The following is a 13,501-nucleotide window of genomic DNA, read 5'->3' as shown; positions in this document are numbered from 1 at the left end:
AAAAAAAACATTTTTCACTAATCAAGGTGGACGATAGAAATGAAGAAATGAGATTCACCCCTGCTTCAATTTCGCATCAACTCACGCCGCCACGCCATCTTGTTTGAGGGCGGCCCTTGTGAAGCTCACGTGCCCAAACAAGAGATGGAGGACGGTGGGGAACCACGTCTGCGCGACGGAGATACCGAGGACGGCTCGTCCTCACTTTGGACGGCTACGATTCTATTACGGAGAGACTTATTAGCTACGCGCACGCTCACATTTTGTCTTTGGCGAGGTCAATCGAGGCCACCTGCCGTCCTCTATGCTAGCAGCTGCGCTAATGCTAATCGTCATGCTAATGCTAATGACTTTGAAGAGCAATCTAGTTCGTTTTTGACAATTTGTGCTCAACTCATTCACTGCCATTCAGGAATGTATCCGCCAATTGAAAATATAACAGAGCGCCATTCCCGAATTTGTTCGGTTTTTTTTTTTTTTTTTTTCATGCTTGGGTGCCGATAAAGCGATATCCGAACCTCTGGCAATGTTTTTTTCCCATCCCCAAGGGGGCAGCATTTGCATTTTGTCCATGTCAATAATAATAATAATAATAATAATAATAATAATAATAATAATTTCATTTATAAGCGCCTTTCAAAACTCTCAAGGACACTTTACAGTTACAGGATAAGTTTTTCTGTGGGTGAGCAGTGGCAGCCACACGCGCCAGCGTTCACTCAACCCGGAAGTAACAAAGTAAAAAAAAAATATAATAATAATAATAACAAATAATATGACAACACAGACACAGAGAGACGAGTAGACTTTTCTATCTGATATTTTTTCTGCGGGTGAGCAGCGGCAGCCACACGCGCCACCGTTCACTCAACCCGGAAGTGGAGTACAATGCTTGTGCATTGCTAAATACATTATAATAGCGCAATCAAAAGCCATTCCTTAGCTCTTTGTTCCAGCTTTAGCTGTTGATAATAATAATAATAATAATAATACATAATTAATAATAATACATTTCATTTATAAACGCCTTTCAAAACTCTCAAGGTCACTTTACAGTTACAGGATAAGTTTTTCTGTGGGTGAGCAGTGGCAGCCACACGCGCCAGCGTTCACTCAACCCGGAATAAAAAAAAAAAATCAAGTTAGCTAGCTAGCTAGCTAATAGATCTGCAGAGAGATTGCTAGCCAATAAATAGCTAATAGATAGCCAGCTAACTATCCCTTAATGTTCTCTACCCATTCGCTTTGGTGTCACCTCATTCGAATGACTAAGCCGATAGCTATATAAATCAATGTTTCTATAGTATTTTGCACACCCGCCCCCATTTCAAGCTCTGATAACTCCAGACCCATATAATTTAGGAATTAACTATTTTTTTTTCAATGAAAGAAGAAGGTTTGTCATTGATTTCACTTAGCAGAGTTCAACGTTGTCTTAGAGCGTCGTAACCCTCTCTGGAAGTCAAATTCCAGCAAGTAAAGTAAAACAAAGACGGCAAGGGTAAAACTCCCTGCGGTGCACTGACCTGGCCCTCATCCAAAATGGCGGCCTGCCTCGCCTCCACTTGACCACATGGTCGGGCGTGTGTGTGTGTGTGTGTGTGTGTGTGTGTGTGTGTGTGTGTGTGTGTGTGTGTGTGTGTGTGTGTGTGTGTGTGTGTGTGTGTGTGTGTGTGTGTGTGTGTGTGTGTGTGTGTGTGTGTGTGTGTGTGTGTGTAAATCTAAAAAACGCAGATGGAGGATTTAAGCTGAAAAAAAAAAAAATGAAAGAAGGCGACCCATTAAAAGCTTCCACTCAGCGCGAGGCGTTCAATGTCCTGCCAAGTGCGGACATTGTTACAGCACTCATTCAGCTTTTTATTTATTTATGTATTTTTTTTTTTAAATGAGGCTTGGATGACTTTTTTTTTTTATGTTTGTCTCAATTTCCTTTTTATGCGACATCTTTGCTGACAGAATCAAAATCTGCACAGGAATTAATTTGTCAGACAAGCATCCAAGTTCCTGGCGGGTTTGATATATTGTGTCTTTGAACACATCACATGGCGATAATATACATGTTTTTTTGACAGCGAGTGAAGGCGATATTAACTCATTCACTGTCAAACGATGTGCAAAAATGTGTCCACTTCAGTGCCAGGGTTTTTGTCACTTTCACTCAAACTGGAGGACCCACAGAAAGAAAATGTTCAGCACTACACAGGTGGTTCGTTGATTGGATTTGGATTGAATTAGCCTTTTTTAGTCTCGCAGTGGAGAATTTTGCATTTCATAGCAGCCAAGTAATGAAATAAGAGGATAGGAATGGAAGAAGTAGAAAAACAAAATACAGGAGCTTCTGTAAAGGCAGCTATTCTCGCGACGCCATCTTGAAGTCAAAACAATAACAAAAAATGTGACACAACACAAAAGACACAGACAGTCACTCAATCTTAACCCATTCACTGCCAGACAATGTGCAAAAATGTGCCCATTGCAGTGCCAGGGTTTTTGTCATTGTCACTCAAATTCCAAGACCCACCAAATATTGCGCTTTAGGACGACATAAACATTCAATTTCGCGTAAGAAACCTTAGGCTCTCATTTTTCATCAGAAAAAAATAGTTAATTCCTAAATTATATGGGTCTGGAGTTATATGAGCTTGAAATGGGGGCAGCTGTACAAAATACAATACATAATATTTATTTAAGATTTAAGACTCGCGCTGAATATTCCGGATGTCTTGTTTTTCAGTTGGTGACGAATCCGTACGTGACGTCACTAAAGGACCGCCCTTTACTGTAAAAAAAGACGCAATGTAGCGGTCCTTCCATCACGTCAATGTATTTTGCTGTACTTGTTTGGTCTGGGGACCTGGTGTTGCACCCAAAAGCCGCCAGAAGAGGGCATCCAAGCTCCATATAAGGAATTTATCAACCTGTGGAAACGGAGGTGGCCACAGGAGGTCGCCATTTTGTCGCCATACTCCGTGTTTTGGGTATTTTAGATGCTATCAAACGTTTTTCTGGTGTCAGTTGAAAAACAAAAAAGTGACGTCGGTTGTCCTTTAAGCGCAGCAAAAATATTCCAGCGTACAAGCAGAAGTACGATATAAGTGGCTGCATGACGTGCACGGTCAATCCGATCAAGCCGGGCGATATGCAAACGGGACGCGTTAGCTCTGAATTTGCCTCACGTTCATGAGCTCATTAGCTAAAAGGATCAATGAGGTCTTTGATGAGACGAGGATTTGAGGCTGATGATTATTGATGAGCCGCCTCAGTCGGGCGTCGAGCGTGGACGGGTGGACATTGAACTTCTCGCAGCGCTGCAAAAATCATTAACGGACCAAGAAAGCAGAAACGTTATAATAAAATGTAATATTACCCAAACGTATGTACAGTGATACCTTGGCTTACGAACTTAATTGGTTCCCAGAGTGTGTAAAGCGAAAAGTGTGTATCCCAAAAAATAATTTCCCATAGGAAACCATTGAAATGAGAATAATCCGTTCCCAGGTACCCATAAAACATAATTTTCTACTTCCTAGTTTTCTAAGCCTTAAAACAAAAACAAAATAGACCTTATTTTATGTATAATAAATGTGCTATGGTATCATAATGAAAGAAATAAACTGAACTGTATAATAAAGTTGTTTTATTTACCTTTGTGATGGTTGTTGATGGCTTGATGGAATGGAGTGGCCGGTTTCATCAGCATTAAACACTTGCTGAGGAACGTAGCCTTCTTCTTTCACCATCTTGAGGAATGATCCCTTGTAGGTGCTTTCTCTGCCATAATTTTATCTAGTTCCTCATCAATTGTGTTCTGTTTAGCTGGGTTGATAGCTTTTTGCATCAAGTGTACAGATGGTTTGTGCGGGTTGTTTGTGGAGCCCGATTGATGGGATATTTTAACCTTGCAGTCTCCACTCTGCCTTTGAACTATCAAAGTTGAAACTCTCTCACTGTCGTCTGCATGTCTCTTTAATGTTTAAACCACCTCCCCTCACTGCTGCGTTCTTGACCAATCACGTGGCTTTAACCGAAGACTGGGGCGGGGAATAGAGGACAAAAACAGTTGGCTGCCATTTTGTTGTTCGAGGAACGAGCTCATTCGCGAACGACACATCACTCATGTACACGCTCGGTGTCCGAAAAAAAGTTCGTATGCCAAGGTAAAATTTTCATAAATGTAACGTTCGTAAACCGAAAAGTTCGTAAGCCAAGGGGTTCGTAAAGCGAGATAGCACTGTTTTACTGTATTTTTACCACTCTGAACTAAATGAGTAAATTCAACGCAACATTTTTTTTGTTGTAGTAGACGCTCCCCAACTTACGACCAAGATGCGTTCCAAACGGTCATTCATAAGATGAATTTGTTCGTAAGTTGCTTCAGTGTTATATTTTATATGGAATGTGTATTTAAGGCTTATATAAGTATGTTTATAAGTAACTTATATCGGTGTGCACTGAAAAATAAACATTGAATAAAATATATGCTCTATAAAGACATGTACATGTACAACTGAAGAGAATACTACATATGTTAACCCAAAAAATGTACCGTGGTTTGTAACTTGAATGTTCGTAAGTAGGGGAGCGTCTGTACTAATTTTGAATCAGCCAAGCAGTGTGTGCATCTGTAGTGGTGTCACACGGGGGGTTGAGGGCGTTATTAGGGGGCTTTATGGGAATTCTTCCTCCTGACTTGCTGCGGTGAATAAGTCTGATAATGAATATAATGGTGACGGTGGGGAGGAGGGGCGGCCATTTTGAGAAAGGGGGATGCGTTTGAGTGCAATAGTAATTTTGAATACGAAAATGCACTTTATTTATTCATTTATTTTTAGCAATGACACACTTGGATTTTGAATCTTGACCATGTGACGCAAAAATTTGTAAAGCACAATATGGGATGGGGGTTTTCTTACGTCTAAGCAACCCTCCCCCCCCCTCACATTCTATTTTGAGTCACAGGCGAGCGTGAGCCGCTTGTCCAGGTTGCCGCGGTAACCGGCCGCTGACATTTGTTCCAATTAGTCGCATGGCTTTCAATGAAGCGTTAAGCTAACCTTATTTCCGCACACGCGTCACTTGACTGTAATTTTTCGACTCTTGATTAGCTTTCCGACTTCTTGAAACTCTGAAGAACTTTTGAGGTGACCCCCCGCCCCTCTTCTCCCACACACACATTCCTGTTTCAATGGTTTTGTGAGGTCCGGATAAGGAGTGAGGACCACCGTTGCTGATAAGTTTAGAAAAGAACTTATGTTACATTTGAACACTAAATGTCGCCCCATTTCCCACATCAACTTCTTTAAAAACAAAGAAATAAAAAGTGGACTTGAAACTGAAATAACAGCAGGAGTGAGGACTTTGAATGGGTACATTCAAAGTCCTCACCCCTGTAGTGAATTTGGTTGAAATATCATTTTACTTTTTGTGGTATGAACTTTTCCCTCTCATTAACCACACACACACACACATTCATAAACACACACACAGTGAGTAAAAAGGTGTGTATCCAAGTGGTATGAAAATACACACCAAAAAATCATTTTGGGTGAATTTGTGAGGACCTTTTTGAAACATTAACAGATGCATATATAGACCCTGTAGAATGAAATACTTGTGAGGACCGGCCAATAGGTCCTCACTTGTCAAAAATGTCCTCAGTACGTGTGGTGTAAAATGTGAGTGGTCCTCACAAGACTAGTCATACAAACACATACACACACTGCGGCAGCCCCGCCCTCTCCCTAAACTCCATTGAAAAGTTTGTTTACGACAGCGATACGGAGGGTCTTTGCCGCGTTCATGAACAGTCGGTGAATGAAAGACTCAGCCCTCCTCCTTCTCACTCACTCTCGCCTCTCCCAGGATCGCCGTGAAAAGGAAGCCACGCCCACCCCCCTCGCATCACGCCCCCTCTGCCTGCCCCACCAGCACCCAAGTGATGCTAAGTCGGTGAGTAGTCGCTTTCAGTTCTTCGCTTTCTGCCTCCTATTTATGCTTTTCTTTACGCTGGGAAATTCCAACAATTCACCCGTTCCCCCCTCGCGTGAGCCTGGAATGTTTCTCTGGAGCTTGAAAGACAGACTCATGCTCGTGTGGGGTGTGCAAAGTGCCGCGTACCGGACAATTTTTTTTTTCCTCAACATCACACTTTATCCTATAAAAAAATAATAATAAATAAAAATAAATATTTTTTTCCCCTCAAAATTATGTGCTTTATGCCGGTAATAATGAATCTACATAATCTATTATAACCCTTCATATTATTATTAATATTGTTATTGTTAATGTTATTATTGGCAGTAGTAGTAGTAGTATTAATAGTATTAGAAGTATTATTATTTTTTTTTTAATTTTTTTTTATTATTATTATTTTTATTATTTTATTTTTATGATTATTAAAATTATGTGCTTTATTCTGGTAGTAATCAGAAAACCTTTATTCATCCCACAATAGGGAAATTAGCAGGCCACAGCAGCAATCTAACTAATCTATTATAACCCTTCATATTATTATTATTAGAAGTATTAATAGCATTAGAAGTAGTGTTATTATTATTATTATTAGTATTAGGAGCTGTAGTATTGTTAGTAGTATTATTAGAAGTATTGTTATTATTATTCGGAGTTGTAGTATTTTTAGTATTGTTATTAGTATTATTGTTATTATTAGGATTATTCTGATCGTTATCATTACTATTGTTATTTATTATTGTTGTCATTTATTTGTATTGTTATTTATTATTATTGTTATTATTGTTATCATTATTATTATCATTCTATTGTTGGTATTATTGTTTCTACATTTTTTCTCTCATGCTTAAAATATTAAAATATTATTATTATTATTTTTCCTGTGATATTTCAATGTTCCACAAATAAAAGGACAAAAATTTCATTTTTCTCCATTGTGTGACTGGTTTTCTGAAAGAGAAACATCTTATATCCCCCCCTCAAAAAAAATATATTCAAAAATACTAATAATAATACATTTTATTTATAAGCGCCTTTCAAAACTCTCAAGGTCACTTTACAGTCACAGGATATTTTTTTTTGGTGGGTGAGCAGCGGCAGCCACACGCGCCAGCATTCACTCAACACGGAAGTAACTCAAAAAGATAAAAAGCTAGCCAGCTAGCTAATAGATAGCCAATAGCCAGCGAGCTAGATAGCTATATAGCTAGCTAGATAGCTAGACAATATAGCTAGCTAAATATCTTTTTAGCTAGCTTCTGTAGCGCTAGCTAGCTAGATATCTATATATATGTATTTATCTATGTATTTATTTAACTATTTAGTTAATTACAGTAGTGAAATTGGCTTTTTTTTGCTGTGTCAAATTTAAAAAACATTTTAATATGTATTTTAATATGTGAACATGATGGGTAAGATGAATATATTTCTGACATTTTTTTTAAATACGGTGAGACCTCAACTTACGAACTTAATTGGTTCCCAGACAGAGTGTGTAAGGCGAAAAGTGTGTATCTCAAAAAACAATTTCCCATAGGAAACCATTAAAATGGGAATAATCCGTTCCCGGGTTTCCATAAAATATACTTTTCAACTAAATAAGCCTTAAAACTACACACAACATACCTTATTCTATGTATAATAAATGTGCTATTGTATTGTAATGAAAGAAATACACTGCATTGTATCATAAAGTCACTTTATTTACATTTGTGATGGTCATTTATGGCTTGATGGAATGGTGTTGGAGGTCAAAGGGAATTGCTGTTTGGAAAGAGAGGCGCATTACATGAGGACTGTAAGTAAAGAAATAAACTGTGCTGTAAAATAAAGTTTTATTTACTTTTTTGATGGTCGTTGATGGCTTATGGAAGGAGAGTCACCTTCCATAAGGACTGTTGGTAACTTAACCTCTGGTGCTGTTCGGTCGTGTGCTTCCGCCGAAGATCACTCCGCAAGCCGTGGTGGGTGTGTATTATGAAAATAGTGCTTATTATAAGGTTTAATTTTCATAAATTTGACGTTTGTAAGACGAAAAGTTTGTAAGTTGAGGTGTTTGTAAGTTGAGGTGTCACTGTAGGTGGAAAACTGTGTTCTTCTTCGAACCTCACGGGGACCCCTGGCAGTTCTCCATTGCTGTTGTTGTTACCTCCGCCAAGGATATTTAGTTGCGGATGCTAAGAATGCGCCGGAAGAAAACAAATTCTTTTCACAGGCAAACTGGGGTACAGGGGGGGGGGGGGGGGGGGGGGGGGGGTGGAGGGTATCACATGGCATGAAGTCCCCCAATACCCCCTGTATTGGGGGACTTTGCACTTCATTTTCCAAACCGCCATTGTGGCCCGGCCACGGCGCATTAGAGCGTCTTTACACTATTGGGAGCATTCAGCACACAAAGATAGGCACATCTTTGGACGACCTCCCACTGGGGGCCTTCACTTCTCAGCTTAAGTGCCAAGTGGGACCCCCTCCCTCCTTAGAAACACATGCGGGATGATGATGATGTCATTGTTTTTGCGGCCGCTTCATTTTTGAGTTCCGATAGACTGTGTTAGGAGAGAAATTATTTTCAGCTCCGATTTTCATCGAGACTTCTTGATCAGTTCACAAAAATGACGCATATCGATCTCGATCGATCGATATCGATCTATCAATATAGATCTATCGATATAGATCTAGATATATTGACTTACTAACTTAATTGGTTCCCAGACAGAGTGTGTAAGGTGAAAAGTGTGTATCCCAAAAATTAATTTCCCATAGGAAACCATTAAAATGAGAATAATCCGTTCCCAGGTCCCCATAAAACATAATTGTCTACTTTATAATTTTCTAAGCCTTAAAACTACACAAAATATACCTTATTTTACGTATAAAAAAATGTGCTGTACATGTGCTATATTAACTACTGTATAATAAAGTCATTTTATTAACCTTTGTGATGGTTGTTGATGTCTTGATGGAATGCAGTGGCCGGTTTCATCAGCATTAAACACTTGCTGAGGAACGTAACCTTCTTCTTTCACCATCTTGAGGAATGATCCCTTGTAGGTGCTTTCTTTGCTATAATTTTACCTAGTTCCTCATCAATTGTGTTCTGTTTAACTGGGTTGATAGCTTTTTGCATTCAGTGTACAGATGGCTTGTGTGGGTTATTTGTGGAGCCTGATTGATGGGAATTTTAACCTTGCAGTCTACAGTCTTCCTTTGAACTATCAAAGTTGAAACTCTCACTGTCGTCTATTTGGACAGTTGGACAGAAGGCTACGTCCCTCCAATTTTATTTCGTCGTCCCTGTCGCTTATGTGTGCTCAGTGTCTTTTTTGTTTTTCCTTTTTCATCTCACCAAGTTAAACTTTGTAGACGTCCGTGATTGATGTCCCACTCATTGTTTCCCCTGAGGGATTTTTTTTAATGATTTTTTTTTTTTTAAGATGGTGCCTTTATGAACTCCATCGCTCAGCTCAAGTGGGTCTGGCGGCCATTGTGTTAGGCAGCAAGGGGGCGGCGCTGACTATAAATCCTTGCCTGATATTTGGAAGCTGTGTCCGAGCTACCCGGAATCCGGGAGGCTAACTGGCTAATGATTAGCCACCTCCTCCGGTGATTCTCGGAATCCCGTCGTCTTCCTTTCCTTTATATGCCGACATGGATGACATTTTAGTCATTAAGCGAAGCCGGTGTGTTAGCGTTAGCGCAACGTATTAGCATTAACGCGGTGGGAGAGAACGTATTTGAAGCTTTGGAACCAATTTGTTTTACTGCCGGTGAGTGTTAGCGTGTTTATTTTTCAGATTAGCGGCTAAAAGCCTGCTTTCTAATACGGAGCGGGATCCATTTTGATTTAGTGTAGTTGAAAAACTTTTGTGTCCACGTTTTGAAGGGTCCTGACATGCTTGTAAATAGCAGATGTGACATGGAATTGATTGTTATCTCATCATTTTACTCGATGCCTGATTTTGTTCGATACCTCGATTTGAGGTATCGATTTATCTATCTCTCTGGCTATCTCGCTAGCTATCTATCTAGCTATTCTCTGTCTTTCTCTCTGTCTATATAGCTTGCTATCTAACTTGCTCTCTAGCTAGCTTTCTATCTAGCTAGCTTGCTAGCTTTGTATCTAGCTATCTAACTATCTCACTAGCTTGCTATCTATCCAGATAGATAGATAGATAGATAGCGAGCTAGCGAGATGGAGACAGATAGCGAGATAGCAAGATAGCTAGATGGACACAGATAGCTTTCTTGCTAGTTATCGATCAATATCTATCTACACAGTATCTATCTATCCGTCTGTCCATCCGTCTGACCGTCCTTCCAATCGTCCATTGCGCCCGTCCGTCCGTCCACTGCGTCCGTCCGTCTACTGCGTCTGTCCGTCCAATGCGTCCGTCCGTCCACTGCGTCTACTGCGTCTGTCCGCCCAACGCGTCCGTCCGTCCACTGCATCTTCTGCGTCCATCCGTCCACTGCATCAACTGCTCCCACTGCATCCAGCGAGCTAGCTATCTAGCGCTCTAGCTATCTAGCGCTCTAGCTATCTAGCTATCTATCAAAAGCCCAACGCCTGTTACAATAAGAATGGGTTTCCGCTTGTGTTATTGTCGCGCCGAGGGTCACATGACGGTTGTCTTAATTGTTCTTTTTTGAATTTGCTCCCTCGGTGCCGTCAGAGGCGTTCCTACGCAGGAAGTCAATGAGCCGTGCGTCAAAATAAATCAGTGGACGTATCAAAAGAGGAAACAAGGACTGGCGTGAAAGAAAAGGACACCGTTGCCCCATATGTTTTTGTTCTTCTTTGCATATCATCAATCACTTCCCTTTCATGTCTCTTCTCCATTTTTTCTTTCCTTTTCTTTTATTTTTATTTCCATTCAGGGCGAACAAAAGGTTTGATTTGGACCTCCTCATGCTCCTCCTACAACCATCCCCCCGCCCCCTCCTCATGGCGCTCCTGCTCCTCCTTGCAATATCCATTTTCATTACAAAGATGTTTGCCAGACACACACAGACAAAACAAAAATCCAAAATCAACTGTCATTGGATGGCTCAAGGACAATCACGTAGAGGTCGTCTCGATGGATTTGAGATGCTTTGCGACACCTTTTAGGGAATTTAAAGGACAACCTCCGGTCAAATTGTGTCCATAATTTGTAAAATGGCTTCAAATGACTTCTACTGAGCGTATTTGACAAAGATTCCACCACATATAGCTATATTTTAAAACTCGCGCTGAATATTCCGGAAGTCTTGTTTTTGGGTTGGTGACGAGTCCTCACCCTACGTCACTGAAGGAACGCCCCTGACCGAAAAAAGGACACATTGTAGCAGTCCTTCCATCACGTCAATGCATTTTGCTGTACTTTGGTCTGAAAACGTCGTGTTGTACCAAAAAGAGGCAGAAGAGGACGACAAAGCTCCATGTAAGGAATTAATCAGTCTGTGGAAACGGGCTGATTAATTCCTTACACTGAGCTTTGTCGTCATTTTCTGCCTCTTTTTTTAGTGCTACATCTCCCCCCCTATTGCCTCAAAATGGAATAAATTCTTTAATCGATTGCAAACGTGTATGCTTTCCTCTTCAGAACTATTTGAATCATATTCATAACTGGATGAGTAACAAGAAAGCATCTTCTCCGAATCTGAAGCCATTATTTTGATTTTCCAGCAAGGCAAGACGTCTTGGCGTGACATCACGAACAAGGGGGTGGGACCTTCTCAAACTCGACATCTCCGAGGTCATTTTGACATAGTTTTGGGACACTTTAACTCATTTTAACTCATTTTGTTTTGCATTTGACTAAAAATATCAGCCTGCGTGTTTTGGGTATTTTAGATGCTATAAAATGTTTTTATGATGTCAGTTAGGAACCAAAAAAATGGTGTCGGTTGTCCTTTAATGCAACAATATTGACGAGTTAATTAAAGGACAACCGACATCACTTTTTTGTGAGGACCGGGTAACACCAAATGAGGAATGACACACACACAAACATTTTTATTTCACACACACATTCCTATTTGAAAACACACACACACACGTTCCTGTTTTAACGTTTTTGTGGGGACCAGGTAACTCCAAATAAGGAATTACAGACACACACACACTTTTTTCTCACACACACATTCCTGTTTGAAAACACACATGTTCCTGTTTTAAGGTTTTTTTTGTGGGGACCAGGTAACTCCAAATAAGGAATTACAGACTCACACACACACACACTTTTTTTTCTCACACACACTTTCCTGTTTGAACACACGCACACACACACATACACACACACACACACACACACACACACACACACACACATATAACAATCCTGTCTGTTAGACAGAACTATGTGCATGGCTATGCTGCCTTAGGAGTTCCACAGGGTTCAATTTTGAGGCCTCTACTCTTCTTCTATTTTCTGCCCTTGCTTCTATTTGGAGACTGCTTCGTTCGAGTGTGAAAGATTGTTTCTCAGCAAAACCCTTTTCGTGGTTCCACAGCCATTAAAAACCTCGATGGCCCTTTTTAAATCCCCCAAAGGGAAAGAAAACTGAAGTGACAGCGTTTGTTCACAGATGCCCTTGTTGACAGTATGCAAAGTCAACGTTTTTTTTTTTTCAGTTGGATTGATTTAAAAAAAAAATGGTATCAGCACAAATCTATGCAGTTTGTAAAGTCCATCTGTACCTTGGAAAGCCGGCAAAGGTGAAGCCCTTTTTTTTTTGAATGCAAATCCAAAATGGAATCCACGGCTTTGCTACATCACAACTGGATTACAAATGGATGGGCTGTCCACATCATGTCTTCTTTTCACCTTAACCTAAAAAGATGATTTGATTCGCTGTTGAAAATGTTCTCCCAATTGACGCTTCATGTCAACATTAGCATTCAGCGGCTAACCGGATTACCGTCCCGTTTCCGGAATGACCTCCTTTTATTTTATCCAATGGCATTTCTATGCAGCATTAATCAGAAGGGGGCTTTTAGGGTGGACGACCCCCCCCCCCCCCCCCGCAAACTTTCAATCTTATTTTCTCTCAGCCGCATTGTGTGAATGCTAATGAGATCTTAGACGGAATCTACCATCATTTCCTTCCAGGCTTGGCGATGTTTACCATAAAAAAACAGATTGTGATGACACTTGTCATTTCTTCTGTATTTCTTATACAGTGATACCTCGGTTTACGAACCCCTTGGCTTACGAACTTTTCGGTTTCCGAACGTTACATTTGTGAAAATTTTACCTTGGCATATGAACTTTTTTCATCCGCGGAGCTGCCTCAATGAGTGATGTGTCTTTCGCGAACGAGCCCGTTCTTCTAAGAACAAAATGGCAGCTGACTGTTTTTGTCCTGTATTCCCCGCCCCCAGTCTTTGGTTAAAGCCATGTGATTGGTCAAGAACACACCAATGAGGGGAGGTGCTTTAAACATTAAAGACAGGTAGACGGCAGTGAGAGAGTTTCAACTTTGATAGTTCATAGGCAGAGTGCAGACTGCAAGGTTAAAATATCCCATCAATCAGGCTCCACAAACA

The 13,501-nt window shown here is 40.4% G+C and overlaps 1 protein-coding gene across 3 annotated transcripts in view; it reads left to right on the top strand.

Annotated features, from left to right (window-relative positions):
- Positions 1-13,501, top strand: part of sema5ba (sema domain, seven thrombospondin repeats (type 1 and type 1-like), transmembrane domain (TM) and short cytoplasmic domain, (semaphorin) 5Ba) — a 105,699-nt gene that overhangs the window by 7,224 nt on the left and 84,974 nt on the right. For 2 of the 3 annotated variants that reach the window (XM_089003133.1, XM_089003135.1), the window contains exon 2: positions 5,863-5,949. The gene's annotated coding sequence lies outside the window, so the exon portion shown is untranslated. Of the gene's footprint in view, positions 1-5,862; positions 5,950-9,664; positions 9,738-13,501 lie in introns of those variants that run through there. The other variant, XM_089003134.1, reaches the window with a different exon arrangement.

This window comes from Hippocampus bargibanti, linkage group LG08 (genome assembly GCF_051943395.1).
Source record: "Hippocampus bargibanti isolate YZ-2025 linkage group LG08, ASM5194339v1, whole genome shotgun sequence".
Taxonomy (NCBI): domain Eukaryota; kingdom Metazoa; phylum Chordata; class Actinopteri; order Syngnathiformes; family Syngnathidae; genus Hippocampus; species Hippocampus bargibanti.
This window is presented reverse-complemented; position numbering and strand designations above follow the sequence as displayed.